This window comes from Eptesicus fuscus, chromosome 1 (assembly GCF_027574615.1).
Source record: "Eptesicus fuscus isolate TK198812 chromosome 1, DD_ASM_mEF_20220401, whole genome shotgun sequence".
In the NCBI taxonomy this organism is placed as follows: Eukaryota; Metazoa; Chordata; class Mammalia; order Chiroptera; family Vespertilionidae; genus Eptesicus; species Eptesicus fuscus.
The window spans coordinates 85,455,393-85,480,153 of record NC_072473.1 but is presented as its reverse complement, the minus strand read 5'-3'; the positions used below and the strand labels follow the sequence as shown (position 1 = coordinate 85,480,153).

The 24,761-nt window shown below is 37.8% G+C and overlaps 1 non-coding gene across 1 annotated transcript; it reads right to left on the bottom strand.

The window, feature by feature from the left end:
• Positions 1–23,832: 23,832 nt before the first annotated feature.
• LOC114227932 (small nucleolar RNA SNORA35) lies at positions 23,833–23,960 on the bottom strand. The gene has a single exon (XR_003614021.1). It is a non-coding gene; the product is annotated as a small nucleolar RNA SNORA35 (small nucleolar RNA).
• Between the last annotated feature and the right edge of the window lie 801 nt (positions 23,961–24,761).

Sequence of the window (24,761 nt, the reverse complement as noted above, 5' to 3'; positions counted from 1 at the left end):
CCAAGCATGAAGAAACATAATGTGTTGAATGTATTCTGATATTTTCTTTAAAACTGTTACACCATAGTTTTCAGTATAATATTACAGAAAATACCTTAATATTTCTAATCAGCATTTATTAAAATTTGCCTTTCCCTATAAATGCATTTTCTATCTGTCTTTTATTTATGGCTTCATTCAAATGCATTTCTGTCATTTTTCTTTGGTCTATAATATTTTTCCTATTTTTTTGCCTATAATATTTTTAAATTCATGTTTTGAACTATGTCTCTTAATAAATACTTTTAAATATTTATTTTTTGTTAAATGTCTACATTCAGCTTTTGGTTCCTAATAAAGCAAGGAGATTCCAAAATAGGAATAGCAAAAACAGTTTTCTAATTACAAGGAATATAGTCACAATTGGAACAAGTATATTTTATATTTGGAATTTTATGCAAATATCACACAGATTCCAAATCAAATTAATTCATTCTAATAGTATAGGAAAATTTTTTCTCCATTTTGACCAAAGGACATATGAACAATTTATAATTATTGAAGTAATAAACTCTCATTGTAATAATTTTGGAAATTATAGAGTATTTTAAATTCATAATTTAAAGAAACATCCAGCCCTAACCGGTTTGGCTCAGTGGATAGAGCTTTGGCCTGTGGACTGAAGGGTCCCAGGTTCGATTCCGGTCAAGGGCATGTACCTTGGTTGCGGGCATATCCCCAGTAGGGGGCTTGCAGGAGGCAGCTGATCGACGTTTCTCTCTCATTGGTGTTTCTAACTCTCAATCCCTCTCCCTTCCTCTCTGTAAAAAAATAAAATCAATAAAATATATTTTTAAAAAAGGAAACATCCAGTTAGATGAGCACAAGAAGATATACTCATATTATTATGGGGTAAAGTCATATTATCGAGATTTCAGTTATCAACTATAAATAGAGAACATCTGATGTGTCAGAAAAAGAAATTTCAATAAAATGATGAAAATCAAAAGAATTATATTTTCCATGTGTTTTTTATAGTTCTATTAAAAGAATGCTTCTGTTACTGGAAGCTAACTTTGACTATCCATGTGAAATTCTAACAAACATTTAATCTAAATTAAAAAAGGGGTAAAAAGACTTATAAAAATAGAAGCACTATGCAGATGCCAGTTATGAATGTGGAATCTAGGCTATGGAACTGAGAGTTTGGAAACAGGTTTATTAAGAAGCTTAAGATAAAGAAATAATAAGTCTACATGAAGCATAAAGTTACTCTTTAAGAATTCGTGTTCTACCCTCCTGTCTGTCTTACAATCTCTATTATGTTCACACTGCATGCTCTGGGTATTAAATAAAAATATGCACACCCCATGCAGTGAGCACATCCTAGAGCCAAGTCCAGTTGTGATATAAAGTTTAAAGGGTAGTATTATTTGCTCAAATTTTAAGTATTGATAAATTTGAAACAATTCATTTTGAAAGTTCTATGTTTTGCCCAAAAAGACTACAAAATCTTAGAGCTTGAAGAGACCATGTCTAAGTAATCACTTACCCTTGAATCAGACCCTCTATCTTCTTCCAAGCCATACCAGACAGATGAATATCTATTCCAAATGAATTCCAAAGATGTATGGGAACAATCTGGGATAATGTTTATCATAATTTCTAATTTCTAATGAGAAATGTCTTTGTTTATTACATCAAAAAAAATACCTTGCTCTGCAGGCTAAACCAGAAGTGGTATCATGAAAAAAATATTGGACATGAGACTAAGAAAACATGAATTATACCATATAACTATGTGACTTTGGTCAAGTCACTTAAATTCTCTGTACCAAAGTTTCAATGCCCATAAAATAGGGACAATGATAACAAATGTACATTATTATTATATAAAAAGTTAAGGGAGTTGATACATGCAAAAGTACTCTGTAAACTATAAAAACAAACAACTATAATGGATATAGTTGTTATTTTGGAGTAGTATTGCTCCAACTTATATCACCATTTTCTCTTCATAGGTCTTATTTTCTAATCCTTTTGTCATGATTGTATCCCTCCTTTGAAGTCTTTAGAAGAGCTCCTACATCATTACCCAATTCCACACCCCTGAACTAGATCTAAGACTTAGTTAGTTGACTGATGGATATTTTTATTACTTATCATACTTCAATAAACATTCAAACTGGTTGTTTGAGATAGAGTTTTGAATAAGACAGGTGATGTCCTGGCTAGCATGGAATTTCAATACAGGGGCTGGCAAAGATTGAATAAGGAAGTGAACAAATAAGGTAACTTTATATAGTAATAGTTCTGTGAAAAATATAATAAAACAGAAAAACATGAGAGGTATGGTTGAGTAATTTGAGGCAGTGACACATAACCTGAAACTCTAAAAATGAGGCAAATTAGTCATTTGAAGATCTGGGAAAATAGTGTTCCGGAGTGAACATCAAGTGTAAATGGCTTAGGATGAGTGTACACCACTGTGGCTGGAGAATAGTGAATGAGTTGTATAAAATGAGGCTAGAGAAAATTACCTGGGACTCTGTAATTAAGGTGTTGTAAATCACGGTAAGGAGTTGAGATAAGAAAACATTGATGGTTGTAAGCATGGATTGATGTGTTGCAATGAATTAAAAAAAAACAACCTTCAGAGTTTACCAAGTAATTTCTCAATACTCTCAATACCTTCAACTGAGTACCACTTGGGGCCTGTTTTACCTTTTAAGTGATCTGAAAATTTAACTCTAGGATTTTCCTTTCATCTCTGCTTAATAAGCATTGGTTAGTTGTTTATATGGTACTTTAATGATTACAATAAAGTAATGCCTGACATAAAGGTAGTCAACTTAGAGATCTATGCCATTCATTTTGTCCTCATTTCCTAGATCTGTCAAGATAAACAGACATGTTAGGCTTGTACTATCTATATTTCATAGGAAGTCATGCAAAGCTACAGTAATATTCTTATGTAGATTAAAAAAAAAAACATGTTTCCTACTCCTCACCTGTCATTGGATGAGGAAATGATTAAATGTTGATATTATATACATATTCTTTAAAACTAAAAAGGAAGGACTAAAGACTATCAGCTCAGCTTTTTGCAGGTTCCTTACAATTATAGCTAAAAGCCTTGCTGACACACCACTGCCCCGAAAAAAATAAAACAAAACAAAACAAAACAAAAAAAAACCACAAAAGCATCCTTTCAGAGAAAAATGCAATTAACAGTAGAATAAATACTGTATTTCTTTGTACTAAAATAAAGACTGCTGCATCATATTGTATCAGGAGTTATAAAAATAAATTAATCAGTGAGAAAAAGCCCCACAAGAATAAAAAGTGTTTGTCTTGTTGGCTAATAGACAAAGATGACAAAATGTGCTGCCAACTATTCTTTTTTTCTGTATAACATTTAAATTGTATTGAAAAAACCTGAAATTGATACTTGAAAATAGAATATCTTCCCAAGTGCTTGAAAAGTGTATTAGGCACTATGAATTCAGTACTATAATCATCATGAACATATATCAAAAATAACATGAAATGACTGGAGAAAATGGAGAATATAATGCCTGTAACTGAAATGATGTACTGCTATTCCCCTGTAGTCAGATTGTTGATATTAAAGTATTTGTAACTAGAGTACAGAAGGCAATCAATAAATTATCACTAAACTAAACTGTCTGGGACTTGTTAGTTTCCATATCCTAATAGGGAAAGAGAAGATCCTGAAGTATTCTTATTCTGTTGAAGAACAGAATCCTAAAACTTTACTGAGCTCCCGGTATAGTTCTCATGTTTCTGAAAATTCTTAAAATTGCTAAAAAGTAGGATATATAGGAAAAATCTAAAGTACACAATCTAAGCAATAATAATATTAACAACAAAATCAACTTGTTAGTTTACATATTGTTTAAGAAAAGGGAAAAATAGAGGCACTTTGTCAATGAATAAGTTCTCCTGTGATTTAGTCTTCCTTCTCTTTCTAGTACAGAGGGACACGCTCTTACAAATGGAGATATCCTTTACACATGTAAATTTCCCTTACAAAAGTGTAACTTCTACTCTGTTTTATGGACTTCTCCAGTGTCTGATGTTTCTCAGAAATAATCAGCTTAAAATAATCTTATGCCAAAAAGGCATATACTGCTACCCTTTATCTGTATTTTGGTATTGCTGTACTACTACTGTCTTCTAGAATCCTTTCTTTCAATTTTAAATGATATTGCTGGGTAAAGTAGTCTTGGTTGTAGGTCCTTGTTTTTCATCACTTTTAATATTTCATGCCAATCCCTTTTGGCCTATAAAGTTTTTGTTGAGAAATCAGCTGACAGTCTTTTGGGAGCTCCCTTGTAGGTAACTAACTGCCTATCTCTTGTTGCTGATTATTTCTGAGAAACATCAGAAAATGGAGAAGCCCAGAAAATAGAGTAGAAGTTACACTTCTAGGAGCCTGAGCTCAACAGGGCAGGGATACTGGGAGTCAGAGGGGTGAGTCTAATAGCTCTCCCATATTGGGGGGGGGGGTGTGCTCTTTAGGCTTGGGGGAAGGTGAGAGCAGTGGCCTCTGTCCAGAACCACACAACTCAATCTGTCACAGATTCTGCCCAGACCTTGGCATTAGAGGGGCTCCCAGAAGTGGAAAGGGAGAGGCTGCCTGTCCTCTGGAGGGTGGGGCTAGAGGATTTCCCATGAGGAGAAAGCATCAGTCAGGGAAATTAGAGGGAGAGCTCCCCACCCCAAAACCACACCACTCATTCACTGACACAACCCTGAGTCTGCCGGGGACATTTACACTCTGGGCCCAGGCAGCTGTTCTCTTCAGGGCACGAGCTCACAGGGTTGGGCACGAGCTCACAGAATCTAGAGGGTGGGACTGATGTCATAAAGAGGAGAGTGCTCCACCCAAGGAAGATGGTGTCTGTGATGCAGGAGAGTGATTCAGAAAGGGGACCTGGCAGTTGTTCCTTCTGCTCTCTCCAGAGAGCCACAAACCCGTCTCTCCTCATACAACTCCAGTTGGGCTCACCCTCCCTCCCTTTGCTGGAAGATGGAGAGAGTGGCTGCGAATGAGATTTTGATCATTGATCCTTTAAGAGGGGTCCCATGTCTCTAGTCAACTCCTGTCTCTCCTTGGTGGACAGAATCCCCTCTGATGTTCACAGTCAGATGTGCGGGGGCCTCTTCTCAGGTCTTGTGCTCTGGGCTTGGAAGTCCAACATAGGACTGAGACACCCCCCGCCCCCGCCACATTCCTCAGGGGGAATGTCTACAGCTGAGATATCCCACTGGAGTTTGAGCCACCGCCCATGGGATATCTCCACCCTTCCTACCAGTCTCAATGTGACTTCTTCTGGAAATCTTTGGTTATAAGACTTCTATTCAGCTAGTCCTCAGTTGGTTATTCGGGATAATTTTTCTATAATTTAGTTGCCGTTCCAGTTTGGTCCTGGGAGGAGGTGAGTGTACCTTTCACATATTCTGCCTCCATCTTGGATCTCAATGAAGATGGTATTTAAAGTGGTGGCCCTGGCCATCTCAGGGAGTTACACACTTGCTGGTTATCTCCCATATATAGAGGAGGTATACATGCAATAAGTTTCAGTTTGTTTTTCTCTTGTTAATCTCTCTTTTATTACAGGGGGTCTCAACCAAGAATTCACAATGGTAGAGGGAAAACTATATTTCCGTTCTTACAGAGACTGAGCTGTTTTCAGACATCTCTGTCTTGGCACATTCTGTTTCTCCTTTCTGAAATGACTTTTGAACTCTTTCCATACTTGGATACCTGAGTTATTACATAGAGTACTATTACATATATCATGTCTTTGGTAAAGCTCCCTGACAGTGCCAGGCTTTCCTTCCTCTACATTACTTGTGAACCTCATACTTATTCCATCATTGTCTTAATACCATTTTAATTTTGTCTGCACATCTGTCTTCTCTATCAGGCTAAGTGCAATTAATTGACAGCCACTATAACTTAATCCCTTTGGAGTCCCTAAAACCTGGTACACAGTAGATGTAAGGGAGGACAATTTTTTCTCCCCCCTTCTAAGTCCTTTTAGATGGTATAATAATCAAATCAACATTAGACAGATTAACATAAGATAAACATTTAATTATGTACCTATGGGGTCCCTACAAAGATATTAAGAAGCAAGGACAAGTCCAGAAGTTGAGGCTTATATGCCATCCTGAGCTAAGGAATGGGAATAGGGGCCTGGGGCTTCAAAGGGTAATTCAGAGGATCATAAGAAAAGCAGATTTTTTGGCAATCAGATGTTTGCCCTGCCGAACAGGTCATTCAGATAAAAAAGTTATTTCTGGTAATAGCTCTCTTCCTGTGGCAGGCTCCCTATCGAAATTATTTTAGGCAGCTCAAGGATAGGTAAAGTTTTCCTTGAATCTGCTGGGCCTTGATGATCTTTAACTCAAAATAATCTCCATGCCAACGATGCACATGTTGGGGAACTTCATTCTGAACCCTTTCATAGGCATTTAGTAAACTGTTACTGAACTGAACAGTGCTAAGCAAACTACTTGCAGACACTTGAAGAAAATAGTATGGACAAAAAAAGGGGCCACATAGTAAACCTGACAAGCTCAGGGGAGGCCTGCAGGGTGGCCTTGAAAACTCAGAGACCTAAAGTACCCGGTAACCACATAGGATGGTCTGAAATTAAAACTTCCTAACTAAAAGCAAATCATGGCAGGTAGTCATGTCCTAGACCAGTATCTTCCTTGACAAAAGTCAATATTTACCTTAATTGAGCCTGTCTATTGCCTTTTTGCATCTACGGAAACATACCGTTGGAATGTCAAAGTAATTTCATTTTTCCAGACCCCTCAGTGCATAATCACTGCACCAAAGCACAGACCACAGAACCCCTCATTGCTATTGGTATTATGTGAATTCTTAACTATTAACTAACCTGTATCCACCAATGTAAAAGAAGTATTTGTCTTTTCATTTTACTTTTTATCCAATCTCAGAAATTTCCCCACTTTGCTTTCTCTCGTCCCTTTCAGTGCACTGGACAATGCCCAACCAATTGAGCCACACTGGCTAGGGCTGGACTATTTTTTAGCCTTTCCATTGTATTTTCTCATATTCATTAAATCCCCCTCTATGGAGCTGTTGGAGCTCAGAGTAGGCCACCCCAAGCTATCTCGCAATCTCATATTGGTCATTTTGAATTAAAGTTACTTAAGAAACTGCCATGGCAAGAACACTCTGAATTCTCTGTCCCTCTAAAAGCAGGAGCTAGCCCTGGCTGACATTGGTCAGTGGTTAGAGAATCAGCCTTCTCACCAGAAAGTCGCTGGTTCGATTCCTGGTCAAGGGAACAAAGTACCTGGGTTTCAGGTTCCCTAGTCCTGGTAAGGGTGTGAGCACAGGAGGCAACCAATTGACACATGAATGTTTCTCTCTCCCCCTCCCCATCCCTTCCATTCTCTCTAGAAATCAATGGAAAAAATATACTCACTCCTCAGGTAAGGATTAAAATCTCTATTATAAAAACCCCTTGGCTGTGATGCCGTGATGACGGAACTACCAAAGACTGATCACCAGGAGGCTGCGTGCGCAGTGAGGCACGCACGGGTAGGCGGAGACTTGACTCTGGGTTCCGCGTCCTGCCCAGCGTGGTGGGAGTCAGTCTGGGTCCCGCCAGCACAGTGGGTCTGGGTCTCTCATGATATTGCGTACTGGGCCTCTAGTAAATAAATAAATGAATAAAACAAAAGCAAGAGATAAATATCCCATGTGAAAGGTGTCCTCCCTATAACTGGAAGATACCCCTAATTCAGTGGTTCTCAACCTTTCTAATGCCGCGACCCTTCAATACAGTTCCTCATGTTGTGGTGACCCCCAATCATAAAATTATTTTCGTTGCTACTTCTTAACTGTAATTTTGCTACTGTTATGAATCGTAATGTAAATATCTGTGTTTTCCGATGATCTTAGGTGACCCTGCTAGTGGTTCTCAACCTGTGGGTCTAATTGCTATACTTAAACAACTCACAGCTGGAGTCTATATAAACAAAGTTTGTTGTCTCTTTTCTCATTTGCTTTGTTTAAATTTCTCATTAATGAACATCCAAACTTTACATAGATTCCAATCAGCACTAACTCCCCCCCCCCTTTCAATTTCTTAAAAAATTTATTGTTTCTTTATTGCCCTGGCCGGTGTGGCTCACTTGGTTGAGTGTCGTCCTATGCACTTCGAGGTTGCTGGTTCGATTTCAGGTCAGGGCACATGCCCAGGTTGCTGGCTCGATCCCCAGTAGGGGGCATGCAGAAGGCAGCCAATTGATGTTTCTCTTTTTTTCTCCCTCTCACTTCCCCCCCCTCTCTCTCAAATCAATTTTTAAAAAATGTTTAAATAAAAAATAAAAAGTGTAAGACCTGGCTGGATCATCATTTCTCTGGGCCTCATTTTATGACCTGAATATCATGAGTCTCCTGTGCATGTGTATTAAATTGCTTTTTCTCCCATAAATCTACTTTTGTTTCAATATTATTACTTATTATTAGTCCATCCATAAGAACTAAAGAAGGGTAGGGGAGGATTCTACCCTTCCCCACAAAGCTGCTGCATTCATACTGTATACTTGAGGTATTTTTTCTTTATGTGAGCCTTAAAGTACCTATTTTCTTCCATATTTTCCATTCCTGTCACCACCTGATATTTATATTTCTTTTCCTCATGAGCTTTCTCTTACTTCTGCCCCTCTTTTTAAATTAAGTGGTTTTTCAGGGCTCAATAGAACAGGGACTATTGTCACCAGCTTGGAAATTCCATTTGCCCCCAATGGAGGTATTAAGTGCTGCCTTTCCTTATGCTGTTTTCATGTGTGTTTCCCCTGTAGTTAGCCACAGTCCCTTCCTGAAAAATGCTGTGTTCTGGTTCTCTCCACGTGAAATGCTTTTCATAGAGAATATATTTAGGCGATTATTGGAGCCACCATTATCTCTTGACTCATCTCTCTGTGTGTCTAACCCATATCCTGAGGCCCTCAGCCATTTACTTCTCAACTACGGGCCAAGCACAATTAAGAAACTCAGCATTGAGAAGTAAGACCTTATTTAGTACGCTACTTTAAATATATTTACACAGTATGTTGCCACCAATTGTTAATACTTTCAGTTCCAATAAAATAATTACTTCAAAGCCTCTAGCAGTACTTATTAGTGGAGGCATGTAACTCATCAACAGAGAGGCTCAAGTAGCAAAACCTTCAGATCCCATAAATAGATGATCTTCCAACTTAAAAAGCCTTAAATAGGGAGGACATATCCAATTTGCAAGAATAACAAGCTAATCTGATTAAAGTGTGTGTGGGGAGTGGGCCGGGGGGGAATTAAAGGGAAACAATGCAATAGTTCTAGTCATCCTCCTATGTGAATCCAGAAGGCTCATGAGGTTCTTTAAACAGTTTCCACGTACTTATATATGACTTACTTGGTAAAAGTTCCATTACATACAATTTCTCAAAAATGTGTCTATTGCCTGAAACAAGGCTAACTCCAACAAGCTACATGGATTTTTGAACAGTCTTAGCTATTCACTTAGGCAAGCAAATGAGCTCCCAAACTGTTCCACTATCTATAATCGGAGTTGCAATATATAGCAAAGGGGATAAACCTCCAAAAACACTGGCTCACAAATTTAAATCTAAAATCTGCTTTCTTTACATGTTATAGAACAGTTATTTCTCAGTTGGAGCTTTGAGAGATTGTTTTTCTCTTCAAGACAAAACTAAAAGAAACATTTCTTTGTTTAGCAGTGAAATGCCTGAAATTGAGCCAGCTCAAGAACATGAAATTAATAACTGTCAACCTATGAAAGTAGCTTTGTATTTTAATTATCAGTACTTTTATAATTTCTTAGCAAAGTACCTTCACACTGAGGGATTTATCCTGTTAAAACTAATTAATGTTGGTTTTGTAGTGAGGACAGAAACTCAAAGCTCAAAACCTCCTTGTTTCTTCCTGCCTTGTACTATTCACCCAATATATCTGTGATTTATACTTTTACTTTTAAAAAATCAAGGTGTTAACAAATAATATGTGAAGGCTAACAAAACATTATGGCAATGAGAAATTTGCATTAAAAACACTGATTACATTAACAAAGACAAAACAGAGACTACAAAGTAATTAATACTGTTCTATCCACTTCTCCTAAAAAACAAACCAGTAATCTAACTTCTAGCTTCTTGTGAACCAGAGATATATTTTTTAAAATGCTCTGTATGAAGGCCTGGGAGGGGTGGGTGTGGGATGAAGAAGGTCAATGGGAAAAAAACAAAGGGGCCATCTATAATATTTTCAACAATAAAGGTAAATTTTTAAAAATGCTCTCTAAATGGCAAAATCTCATTTATCCAGGAACCTCACTTATATAGAACAAAACTCATAAAGGAAGCAAAAGTAATATGACATCACAAACTTCACAGCCACCTCATTAATAATAACACTATTTCTCCTTTTTCATAAAATGATGTCTCCTACCCTGGCCAACGTTGCTCAGTGGTTGAGCGTCGACCTATGAACCGGAAGGTCATGGTTTGATTCCCAGTCAGGGCACATGCCTGGGTTTGCATGCTTGATCCCCTGTGGGGGGTGTGCAGGAGGCAGCCCATCCATTATTCTCTCTCATAATTGATGTTTTCTCTCTCTCTCTCTCTCTCTCTCTCTCTCTCTCTCTCTCTCCCTTCCCCTCTGAAATCAATAAAAATATATTTTAAAAAGTGATGTCTCTTAGTTTCTAATTATTTTCTTGAAAATAGCTTCTACTTTGCCAAAATATTTTCCTGAGTTATTTGTAACAGCAATATGCAAAAAGTTGGTAGTCGATTTCCCATTTATTATCCCACCCATGTTATTTGTAAAATGCTGTGTATTCCTACAATAGTTTCAAAATGAGACTTTTTCTTGAGGTTTTTTTTTTTTTTTTTTTTTAAGTTTTGATTCAGATACCACATAGTATTAATGAAAAGCTCACATAATTTACAGCAACTTCCTCTTTTTTGCTTGGCTTGCACCTTTTCTTATGTAGGGTACAGTAGTAAAAAATGAAGCTATGAAAATGTAGTTTTGATATTTCTAAAGATATATAGAAATGAATGCGGTTTATTTTATCACTTCCTAAACCAAAACCACATCCTATTGAAATGACATAATATCCTTTCTTAATGATCATTTTTCATTATTGTCTGCTGGAAAATATAGCCATCTTTCCCTGCTCTTGAGAGCAATTTTAAAGGAAAAAAGTAAAATGTGGAAAGTAATTATTCAAAGAAAATTCAATTTTCCCTTGTTGCTCTTGTATGAATGACTATATATAACCAAGTTTGGAATGACAATTTTTTTCCCCCAAAAGCTAATCAATTAAAAAAAAACACACAGAAACTTAAATATAAGAGCTAGTCAGAAATGAGAATATAGTAACCAAGGTATCAACATCAAAAGAGCCTCCAACAGAGTACAAGGGCCCTGATTTTATATGATTAAATACTAGAGGCCTAATGCACAAAATTTGCGCAAGGGTAGGGTCCCTATGCCTGGCCAGTGATCAGGGCCGATCTGCGGGGCAACAGCTCGGGCAATTGGGGGTCCCCTGCTGGCACCTGCCTTGGCCAGCCTGGGGCCTGTGGACTGTGGGCAGCTCCTGAGTTGAGCGTCTACCCCCTGGGGGTCAGTGCACATCATAGTGACCGGTTGTTCTGCCATTCAGTCAATTTGCATATTAGGCTTTTATTATATAGGATAAGGACTCAGCAAAAAGCAGAAATTAGTTTTATGTTAGAGAATATCTCAATCTATTTGTAATTTTTACAAATCAATATATTCAGGTAACATCTGCTTAAGCAGAAAATCTATTACCAATGTACACTTAATATTTTGAGTTGAAAAAACAAAAAGCATAATAAAATGAAAGATGATGGTCAAATGCATAAGGTAGAAGAGTCCTACTTTTAAAAGGGTGTTAGGATATCTCTACCGCTAGGATATAAACTACTTGAGTGCACAGAATTTGTGTTTGTCTTCATTGCATTTAGCATAGACTTCAAAAGATGTTTGTTTGATTGCATTGAATATGAAATTCAAAGAGTTTCAATAATTTTTAAATATGCATACTTTGTTACCAAAAATACAACTGTTAAACATTTACTGTCAAGCTTAATAGTGGCATGGCATAGCCTGGACAAACTCTGTAACACTCACCTTCTTTGTAATAAAATTTGAGACTCATATGATCAGCACGTGGATAAAATTCTGCCTGACCAGTGCAGCTCAGTGGTTGGGCTTCGACCCATGAACCAGGAGGTCACAGTTCGATTCCCAGTAAGGGCACATGCCTAGGTTGTGGGCTCAACCCCAGTAGGGAGGGGGGGGGGCTGATCGGTGATTCTCTCTCATCATAGAATCTCTCTCTCTCTCCCTCTCCCTTCCTTTCTCTGAAATCAGTAAAAAAATAAGTAAAACAACAACAAAAATGTGGATAAAATTCTACCGGGGTTCTTGCAAATGATAAGATGCTATTGACAAAGCCTTTAATGCTCTACTTCCTAATGGAGTGTACTTCACCTCTGTTTAGAGAATAATGTCATGTACGAAACTTCCCTTGATTATTCCTACTCAATAATAACTCCTAATAATATGTGTGTTCCATCTTTCCATTAAAAGAGAGTATAAAATACATTTAAGAAGAAATGTAGAGAGTGGTAACATCTGGTCCTGCTTTTTATGATTCAGGGATGCATTATCAATAAGACAATTGATAATACCACAGTACTTTCATTACCAAGTGGCTGAGATGATTATCATTAAGAACAGATTATGAATACCTTGTAGATATTAGGTGTTATGTAAATATTTGTTGAATAAAGAAATTAATGATGTATTTTTATTTCAATTATGATTGTATTTACTTTATAATTACTATTATTTTGCTATTATGGTATACCACAGTTACTTCACATCTCAATTTTGAGAGTTATGGAGTTCTAAAAACATTCTTGTTTGCTGGCTTGTGCTTAACCTGTAATACACTTCATACTCAAAGACAAGAAGATTATAAAATATGTTAATCGTATATGAATCTTCTCATATCTATTTATAATTCTACAAAGTTTTCTAATGAAACATTACACAAGTTTACTACAAAACTAAAATGAAGAATCTGTCATTTTATTACTATTATCATCTTTTGGATATACATTTTATCATTGCAACATTATAATCTGTGAAAAACACATGGCTTAAACATTAATTGTGTTGTTTAGAAGAAAAAATGACATGGAAAAGTTACTTGCACTTCAAAATCTTTAAAATTCAAAACATTTCTTCTTTGTTCTACTTTGAGGAGTTTTAATGTAACAGTTTCAGTGTTCTGAGAGAGTCCACAATGTATTGATTACAATCAGCTGGTCAATTGTCTATCCCAAGGAAATCAATCATGGTGACAGTTGCCACCATGTCCTCCTCCCTGTATTTTCCAAGCCTGGAAGAGGACACGTGAGCACCTGCCTCCTAGATTTTAGATTGAAAATATTACTTGAAATAACCAGGAAGGATTACTTATAGTGTGACAGAGAAAGGCTAGGAGTCCCCTAACAAGCGTGACGTGTCCATCCATACTCTGATCATGATGTTTTTCCTTTAAAAAACACATTCCTCAAAGAATTTTTAAATGGAATTTAACAACATTTGCAAATTAACCATCACTAAATGGCATTTGAGATGTTATTTCATATTGTTTTATCACATGAATAGGAATCAATAAAAGTTTGATAAAAGTATTTAGGTTAAATTACAACAGTATCAATAGATAACAAGAGAAGCCATTTGTTTTTCTTTTCATAATAAAAATGATGTACTAAATAAATATTCATTTATGGAGCTGCTCAAGCAAAAGCAAAACCAGAAATCTTAAAAAACGGTAAGAATATTCATTCTTCCCTTAGAAACAGTTGACATATTATTACATAATGTAATGAGATAATATACACTAATAAAAGAGAAACATGCAAATTAACCATCACTCTGCTATGTCAAGCCACACGCACCAGCCAATCAGGGGCAAGTATGCAAATTAACCCAACCAAGATGGCGGCCGGCCATGGAGCTGGAGAAAGCACGAGGCTTGGGTTGCCCCGGCAATGGAGGAAGCCAAGCTTCCCACCTGCCCTGGCCAGCCCTGGCCTCTGCCCAAGGCTACAAAGTTTCAATTATAGAAGATAAATAAATCCTAGATACTTGCTTCCAGCCGGCCCTGGCCTCTGCTCAAGGAGGTGCTGAAAAAAAAGAAGAAAATAGAAATAAAAAAAGGAGGGGCTGGGTCCTTGGGTCACCAGGGGGTGATCAGGCCAGGATGGGATGGCAGGGGCCGCTGGGGTAAGCAGACAAGTAGGGGGGCCAGTTGGGGGTGAACAGGCCATCAGTGGGGGTCAGTTGGAGGTGATTAGGACAGCGGGGGTGTAGTTTGGAGTGAGCAGGCCAGCAGGGGGGCAGTTAGGGGTGAGCAGGGCAGTGGGAAGGGAAAGTGGGGGCAATCAGGCCAGCAGGGGGGTAGTTGGGGGTGATCAGCTCACCGGGGGGGGGCATTTAGGGGCGAGCAGGCTGGCAGGCAGAGTGGTTAGGGGCAATCAGGCAGGCAGGCAGGCTGGTGAGTGGCTGGAGCCAGCAGTCCCGGATTGTGAAAGGGATGTCCAACTGCCAGTTTAGGCCCGATCCCTGTAAACCAGCAGTAGGACATCCTTCATGGGGTCCCAGATTGGAGAGGGTGCAGGCTGGGCTGTGGAACACCCACCCCCTCCATGCACGAATTTCGTGCACCGAGCCACTAGTATCACATAATGATCAAAAACATATTACAAATAACCACTTTTAAAGTGGTGCAAGGATTCTATTTATAATACAGTTGCTGTATAGGTTTACTAACCAAAAGTCTCTGAGAATATAATATTTCATGCCTCTTCATATCAAAAATAAATAGCCACAGCCCTGGCAGGTGTTGGGCTTCTTTCTGTGCATGGAAAGGTTGCTGGTTTGATTCCTAGTCAGGGCACATGTCCATGGTTGTGGGCTTGATCTCGGGTAGGGGGTGTGCAAGAGGTAGCCAATCAGTGTTTCACTCTCACATCACTATTTTTCTCTCCATCTCCCTTTCCCTCTCTCCAAAAATTCAATAAAAAATCTTTTTAAAAAATGGATAGCCACAGATGCTGTTAAATCCCTATTTGAAGGTGTTAACAATAAACAGACTCTGTTCTTAAATTACTAATTTCTACATAATATTGAACTCTCATGAGACTATTTTATTTATCCCTCTCAACCTGTTCTCTATACATGGTTTGGGGAATGAGTAGGTTCACATTAGCTCATCTGAGAAGGCACTCTCCATTTCTGAAATTCTGTAAGTAGGTTTGCTTGGGAAAATCAGTGAAGTATTCCATTTAGTCAGTCATTTCCTTCTGCATTAAAAATATAAAGTATTCTATAACTTTGTTATAAAGCCCAGTTGTTTGCTCTGAAACACCATGGGTGTAAATCTATCTCCTTACTACACTTTCTGTCCAAAAATGTTTCTTATATTCTCAGGAAGAAAAAGTATATACACCATCCTAGTGGTCTCAATTCAGCTTCCTTTCTTTTTGTTCTTAAACTTACTGACCCTTAACCAGTCTCAGATTTCTTCAATTGTAAAAAGAAACCTCCTCACTGCCTTTTAAAAAAACAAGTTTGCCTTGCCCAAGTTCTCCAGATCGCAGTGTGAGCTAGCATCTTCATTTTCTTTCTCCTGTCTTATGCCTGTCCTCAATAATGCTGTTATTTTGCCAGAACAATGATTAAACACACACACACACACACACACACACACACACACACACACACTCACACGCACACAGAAAATGAGCACAGGTTTGTATTGTGTTTGCTTCTGCACCTTGAAAATACTGAGCACATTTTCAAAAGAAATAATCTGCTTTCAAATTTATCTTTAATTTTAAACATAAACTTAGAGATGTCTGCAGATTAATATTTCAGCACATTCTCAAGTGATTCCATATGTGTTTTTGCTTTTACTTTTCCTCTTCCTAGTTCTTCCCTTTTAGCTAGATGTTTTCAATGTTTAATAGTTTAATATACTAGCAGTGTCAAACAGATTGATTTAAAATTCACATGCAGCCCTAACCGGTTTGGCTCAGTGGATAGAGCATTGGCCTGCAGACTAAATGTTCCCGGGTTTGATTCTCGTCAAGGGCATGTACCTTGGTTGTGGGCACATCCCCAGTAGGAGGTGTGCAGGAGCAGCTGATCGATGTTTCTAACTCTCTATCCCTTTCCCTTCCTCTCTGTAAAAAATCAATAAAATATAAAAAATAAAATAAAATTCACATGCAGTATAGTTGAAAAGACAGATTTCCAATGATTAACTTACAACCTATTTTCAGCTCCTATCAGTTCCTTTTTAGCTGTTCATATTTCTGAGTTAATGCTTTATGTAGTTGCCTTAGTACATTTACATTTAAATGTACATGAGCATGTATTTCTTGGGAAAAACCACTAAAATTTAAAAATTCCAATGTACCTGGCTGTTGTGGCTCAGGGGTTGAGTGTCGATCTATGAACCAGGAGGTCAAGGTTATATTCCCCATCAGAGCGCATGCCCGGGGTTGTGGGCTCAATCCCCAGTGGTGGGCGTGCAGGCGGCAGCCAATCAATGATTCTCTTTCATCATTGATGTTTCTATAGCTCTCCCTCTCCCTTCCTCTCTGAAATAAAAAAAAATATATTTTTCAAAAATTTAAAAAATTTCAATTCCAATGAGACTATGTGGAAACCTAGTAGAAATTGCTTATCACTTGGAATTCACTTTTCTTTTTTTTTAAATTATGAAAGGTACTAAGAATAATTTACTGTAAGGACTTTACTTGCCCTTCCCATGCCTAACTGTACAAAAAGTACAGGGTTGCAATATGTATAAGCATGTATAAAGTACAATATAAAGAAATATCCTAACTTATAAATTTCAATAATTTGCTTTCCTTGTAGCATTCCTTTGTGATCAAACATCTATTATAGCTACTATGTTTGTTATTTCTACTTTTCATTCAACAATTCTTCATAAAATCTTGATTTCTCTCTATTTCATCCCCTCCCACTATGACCATGACCACCACTAACAATACTGAAAGTAAACATTAGTCAGGGGGACTCGCAGATGGGTTTAAATATATCCTGCCACTTCTGCACACACACACAAGTCAGGCTCTGTTTTATGACTTGACAAAGGCAAACAAAGTATCAGCTTAAACATATTTGATCTTGTATTTTGTATCGACTAAGTTAAGAAGGTCCAAATTTATTTAAGGGTAAACATAAATACTGTTCTTATACCGCAGTTTTAAAATACAGAATAAATATTAGATGAATAACAATAATTTGTCTCACTCCTTAGATTCCTTCTAGACTAGGTCTACCTCAAGCCTTTCCAGTTACTGGAGTGGAGAGTCTGTGTATATTATCAAAAGTGATGTCTAATCCATCCTACTGGCTCAGGGCCACTTTCCCCACTCCTCACAATAAGAAAACTTGGCAAGAGTCATGGGATGGTAGCCTTGATCCAGTTGGATTCACAGAAGACATATCAGCTTCTTTGAGTTGGTAGAGTTACTTGTTCGCTTGCTGCCAATGAACCTCTCCTGCTAAGTTATTAGCACTAGGGACAAGAACAAGCTTCCAGAGTGGCAGAACAATTAGAAAATAGACCTCAGTTGTGAGAATGACAAAGACAAGTGCACAGTTCCCATGCTTCTCAGCTGAGTCAGCTGTAGCCTTGGTAGCATAATGGCTATGCCAGCTTCTCCTGGAAAAACCACCTACCATTCTGGGGTTGCATCATTATCACAGGGAAAGAAAATATGATCCCAATCCAATTAGGAAAGGGCACTTGCTAGTATGTTTCAATTTAACACAACAAACATTTGCTGGTTTGTGTTCACTTACCTGCAAGAAATGTTCTTTTCTGACAGAGAAGCACATGATCCCAAACAGGCTATAACTATGTCACTGGGAACACTGGGAATAAAAGTGATTTCCATAGAAGTTAGAGCAGAAATTGAACTTTGGAGATCATTTACATAGTCCTTCCATGGAGTGCCTTGCACAGAGTAATCTCACAATAAATAACTGATGAATGGATGAATCCAGTTAACTTGCTTTTTTATAGATGAAGGAACTACTGTCAAAAGGGAGAAGTAATTTACTCAATGACATAAACTTTGCCAATGGCAGAGCTAGGACAAGAGAACAGAATGTCTAAGTCCTTGTCAATTATTCTTTCCACCATACTCTTCTTTCTATTCAGTCATTTTCACTGTTGACTGATCAACTGTGAATTATAATTATCTCTATCTCTGGAACTTTTTGTCCATGTGACCTCCTGTCTGCAAGATCCCATTATCATAGCAACTACTTACGCTAGCCTTAACCACTCTAGTCCATATCCATTTCTCTATTTTCTGAATTTCCACACATTTTGAACTTTAAAACAAAGAATTATGGAGTATTTTGTAATACTTCTTGTGTCATAAAGTGCATGCTCCTCTGGGTAAGGACCATTTGCTTATCGTTCTGTTATGCATTTCACCCTGTAACTCTTAGGTTTATATGGGTGCATGAAGTGTAAAATAAGCATGTAACTTAGCATTCAAACTGAGATATCTTTGAGAGTCAAAGAAAGTATTATTGATATTTATTCAATAAGTATAAACTATGACTATCCTGGACAAACTGGAATGTACGGTCACTCTAACAATGTGATCAATTAGAATTATTCCATTGCTGATTGTACAATTGTCCAACTATGGGATACTGTTTACAATTTACCTTATAGTGAGTGAAATTATTTCTAAAAGTAGTAATCACTGAAAAAACATGACATGTGAAATTCTATATACTGAATACTTACATGTTATTTGTTTAAAAATTGTTATAGTTTGATAAATATTCACTCATTGCCTTAGTTTTAAAAGCTGTGTTAAGTTAAATATAAAACTTTTATTGGTCCAGTTTTAATCATTCCAATATTGAGTATGTGGCTAAGAGTGAAAAAATGGCATCCTCTCTAATTCTTTCCACATGGTAAAATATGAACTATTGTGGTTTTCTATGTAGGGTAGGTAAGGTAGGGCACTGTGAACAAAAATGCTTACATTTGAAGTTTAAAAATAGATTTATATTTAACCATTCTATCCAAAAAGCATTGAGACATATAATTATTTTTAATTTTGAAGGGGATAAATTATGGAGACATTAGTAAAAGAAACAAGTAAAGTCTATGATAAATTCATGTACAATTAATGACTAAAATTTTATAGTATTTATTCATTATCATGCTATATATGTATATATTAACTTAATAAAATAAATCTTTACATTGATTTGATTTGATACCATTTTCATTATATATATATATATATATATATATATATATATATTTACACACACACACACACACACACACACACACACACACTGAGTGGACAGATTATTATGATCTCTGAATGCATAGTAATCTGTCCACTCAGTGTATATCCTATATAATAAAAGGCTAATATGCAAATTGTCCCCTTGACCAGGAGTTCGACCAGCAGGCAGGCTGGCCAACCGCCCATGTCCCCTCCCCCTGGCCAGGCTGGCAGGACCCCACCCATGCATGAATTCATGCACCAGGCCTCTAATATATATAGCTAATCTAATAATAGACAAATATGCAAATTGACCATACCTCCGACACACCCACACGCCACGCCCACACGCCACGCCCACCATCCAATCAGAGCAAGTATGCAAATTAACCCAAACCAAGATGGCTACAGCCACAGAGAGCAAGGTTTCCTAGGTAACAGAGGAAGCCAAGCTTTCTGCCAGCTGTTGCAGGCCTAAGCCTCCACTCAAGCTACAAAGTTTCAATTATAGAAGGTAAACAAATTCAAACAAATGGCAGCAGAGTGGAGCTTGAGAGAGCAGGCCAGGGTTGCCGCGGCAACAGGGGAAGCAAAGCTTTCCACACACCCTGGCGTGCCCACCCTCTTAAGGCAACAAAGTTTCAATTATAACCCCAACACAAATGGCTTCGGGCCTCAGAGGGAGCCCCAGGCTTGGCTCTGCTCCAGGCTACAAAGTTTCAATTGTAGAAGGAAAATAAATTCCAGATACCAGGGCCTCCGCTTGCGTTGTCAGGGGGCATGGCCGGCCTGCAAACCACCACAGGCCCCTCGCTCAGGCCGCCCCATACCCCAGGGTACCCCACCCTGATCAGGGACACCCTTCAGGGCAAACCAGCTGGCCCCCACCCCTGTACCAGGCCTCTATCCTATCTAATAAAAGAGTACTATGCAGATTGATCATCACTGCAACACACAATATAGCTGCCCCCATGTGGTCAAAGATCTTGCCCCCATGTGGACACAGGATGGCCACCACAAGATGGCCAGCAGGAGAGGGCAGTTGGGAGGCACTTGGCCTGCAAGGGAGGGCAGTTGAGAGGGACTAAGCCTGCAAGGGAGGGCAGTTGAAGGTGATCAACCCTGCAGGAGAGGGCAGTTAGGGGTGACCATGCCTGCAGAGGAGGGAAGTTGGGGGCAAACAGGCTGGCAGCAGAGTGGTTAGGGGGTGATCAGGCTGGCAGGCAGAAGCGGTTAGGGGCAATCAGGAAGGCAGGCAGGCAAGCAATTGGGAGCCAGCAGTCCTGGATTGTGAGAGGGATGTCCGACTGCCCGTTTAGGCCCGGTCCCTGGGATCAGGCCTAAACGGGCAGTCGGACATCCCTTGAGGGGTCTCAGATTGGAGAGGGTACAGGCTGAGCTGAGGGACAACCCCCCTCCGTGCACGAATTTCGTGCACCAGGCCTCTAGCATATATATATATATATATATACTGAGTGTCCAGATTATTATGCGTTCAGAGATCATAATAATCTGGCCACTCAGTATATATATATGTAATAGACATCCCAGACAGAATAGTTCATACTTTCAATTAGTTAATATTGCTAAATTAGAAGTTCAACAATAAAAATTCCTTGCAGCAGAATGAATGTTAAGCATTTGAACAATGACAGTTACACCATCTGCTCCAGATAAAAATTTGCTGCCTCAACAGTAACAAAGAACACATAGGCAATACAGATTCATCAAGCTGGCAAAAGCGTAAATACAACGAGAGAAAAAGCATTTCTTAGATAAATTACTTTTTTTTTTTGAGTACTATATTCTTTAAGCAGATGTTTATCAAAGACTATGAATTCATAGTCTTTATCACAAAAACTGTTTTTATATAATGAGAGAATCTAAACAATCATACTTTTTCCATCCTCAAAGTTTTAAAGTAAACTAAAGTACACCAGAAGGGGGGTAAAAAGCAAAAATAATGACATGGGATACAAAATAGCATTTTGCCCTTAGGAAAAATGCTGAGAACAGACATTATGTTGACAGATTCTCACCTACCCAAGTGGACCTCAAAGACAAGCCCCTAGGCTATATTATTTTAATAAATTAAGTTTTAAAAACTATTTAAAAGACTGCCTTACCACATCTTGTATTCAGTGTAAAATACACTGAGCAGCCAGATTATTATGATCTCTGGAGGCCTGGTGCATGAATTCGTGCAAGGGTGGGGTCCGGCCAGCCTCGCCAGGGGAAGGGGACATGGGCGGTTGGCCGGCCTGCCTGCTGGTGGAAATCCTGGTCAAGGGGACAATTTGCATATTAGCCTTTTATTATATAGGATATACACTGAGTGGCCAGATTATTATGCATTCAGAGATCATAATAATTGGCCACTCAGTGTATGTGTGGCTGGGGAGATGTAGGGAGATTACAAAGACCATTTATTCTGCATTAAAATAATAAGGGGAAAATAATAAAATTGTATCATAATCCCACACTTATTCACAAGGTAGTAGGTCATATAAACACTCTTTTTTACCATGTTTCTAAGGAAGAAGATATTTCTTTCATTTTCAAAAAGAGGCCAATTTCTGGAACCTAAAGACAAGGCAGTTTAAACAGAGGCACATGGCCCATCTTCTACTTCTATTTTGTTTGTTTTTTTCTTTTCTTATTTTTTTTCTTTCTTCTTCTACTTCTATTTTGTATCACCCACATATTTGATGTTCAAATTTTTCATCCTTGGCTCAATAGTGTCAATAAAGATGATAGTTAAAAAAACAATAATTTAAAAACATATATCACATTGAAGAAGTCTTTCTAATGGTCCTTGCCAATTGTCAGGAGAAGTATGTCATATTTTTTTTTACTGGGTTTTGCATTTCAATCAAAAAATTTATTTAGTTCAATATAAATTTTCTATTGATATATTTCAACTAAATTATCTAAAATTAGTAAGATTACAATGAGCTGCAAGTTGTGTACCTTTTTTTACACTGAGGTTAGACCTATGAGCCCAATGTCCTTTCTGGCTGAGGGTTCTAAATATATTCCCAGGAAGGCAAGTTTACCATCCATAATGTTAGGACTAAAAAAGTGTGAGGTCTTCCTTCAAAATAATTATTTTCACTTAAATAACTTATAATGAATTCATCTCTCACAAACTAATCTTTTCTGGATTTTAAATGAATTTTCAGTCCTAATTTTATTTACCACATAAAACAGTGCCATATTTTATATCAGGGGTCCTCAAACTTTTTAAACAGGGGGCCAGTTTACTGTCCCTCAGACCATTAGAGGGCTGGACTACAGTTTATAAAAAAACAAACAAACAAACAAAAAAGCTATGAACAAATTCCTATGCAGACTGCACATATCTTATTTTGAAGTAAAAAAAAAAAAAACAAAAAACAAACAAACAAAAAAAACCGGCAAAAACACCCGGCGGGCTGGATAAATGTTTGAGGATGCCTGTTTTATATCATGTTAAAACTATGGTATTCAATTTTCTAGAGCTTCATTTGAGTTCTGCTTATAAAAGTAAATGACTGACTTCATAGATAACGTACATGAATTTATCCAACAGTAATTATTTATTGAGCTTTTACTTTATGCAAGGCACAGGGCTTGGTGCTACAGTAAGTAGTAAAATGTATGAGAAGATGGAGTCTTTGCTTTCCAAGAGTTTACAACTTAACAAATAGGATAACATAAATGAATACAAAAAATGGAAAACTGTTTATTGCCAAGCTGTGTAGTAGAGGGAGAAATTAGTGTGGACTTGAGTATTCAAAGGTATTATGAAGAAAAGGAAGAGCCAGTAATGTGTCTTGAATGTAGATCTACATTATAAGAAACAATTGGAAAAGGAATTTGGTCAGTACTAGATTTAAACAGACTGTTAAATGTAGGGAATGAAGAGGCCGGGGAAGGCTCATTTGCCAGGAAGCTTTGTAGGACTGTGGGGAAATAAAATACACAGGAGCCAACACCTGCAAGATAATTATAATCTCATTTCTATCACATCTAAAAGAGAAAACAACTTATCTCTCCTATCTTACTAACAATGAGTAATTTGCCAGGGAACATAAATGAATTTATCTTGTAATGTAACCACCATGGCAATCTTAGGTCATTACAGTAGTGTCAACCTTATTTTTTGTTCTAGGACCTTGAGTCTAAGTGGGTTAATGTAAATTGTCAAGAGCAGTTAGTAATAATGGTGATGATAATATAATGATGACAATATTTTTTGAGTAGCTGCTTTTAACCTGATACAGACATGGCCACCCTTATCTAGTAGTCACAGATACTCAGCTGTTTGGTTAATCTTTTCACCCCCTCGCTTTTCTTAGGCAGGGTCACGGGACCCAGAAAATATGTACCCACCTGCATGCAGGAGTAGCCCACAGAGTGACTCTCCCAGCTTACGGAGGGATTTACTTTTGCACTGCTTGATGCCCAATTGGTCAAGGAGGAGACCAGTGGGTCACTTGCCAGTGCTGTAAACAGCAGAGTTAGGGTTGGGACCCTGCATTCTGTGCAGAACAACCAGCTTGGAGGAGGGGGGTGGATAGGAGACTTGAAACATCTCAGAACCCATTGCTTCATTCACTTAGCATGGCTACTGCATACATGGGTCAGCTTCGGGGAAGGAAATGTGAGTTTAGAATCAGGCAGGTCTGTAACTAGCTGTGGGTCTCTGGAAACTCACTTAAGCCCTCTTGGCCTATGTTTCCTCATATATTAAATTGGATCAATAATAGCTATTTCATTAACTGTTGACTGTTGTAAGAATTAAAAGAAATAACTTGCAGAATCCAGTCCAGTATCTGACATTAGTAGATGTACAATAAATACTAGCTGGTATCACAATGAAACATCTCTCCTCTTGCTAATGGCACTTCTCTTTGTCTTTCAAACTATTATTTGTGAGGAACTTAGTTTTAAAAAAAATTGGGTGTTTTCTTTTTAGTTAATGATTCTACATTTTTTCTACTAGTCTTATAATTTTTCCTTACAAAAGCCAAGTTGCTTTATACGTAATTGGTTATGTTAGCTTAAATGTGAATGCAACTATTTAAAATTGCCTAAAGTTTTCTGATGAGAATTTGTAAGATCATTACCCTTGAATTATGTGAATGACAGACACTTTCTGTGCATGTGGAAGGAATTCACATTCTCCCAAATGTGCAAAGTAGAAAACTCTCCATTTGATGTGCTCTCCAACCCCATTTTTTTGTTTGTTTATCATTAAAAATATGGCACCTTAAGTAACCATTGGAAAATAATTATTACTTCTTTCT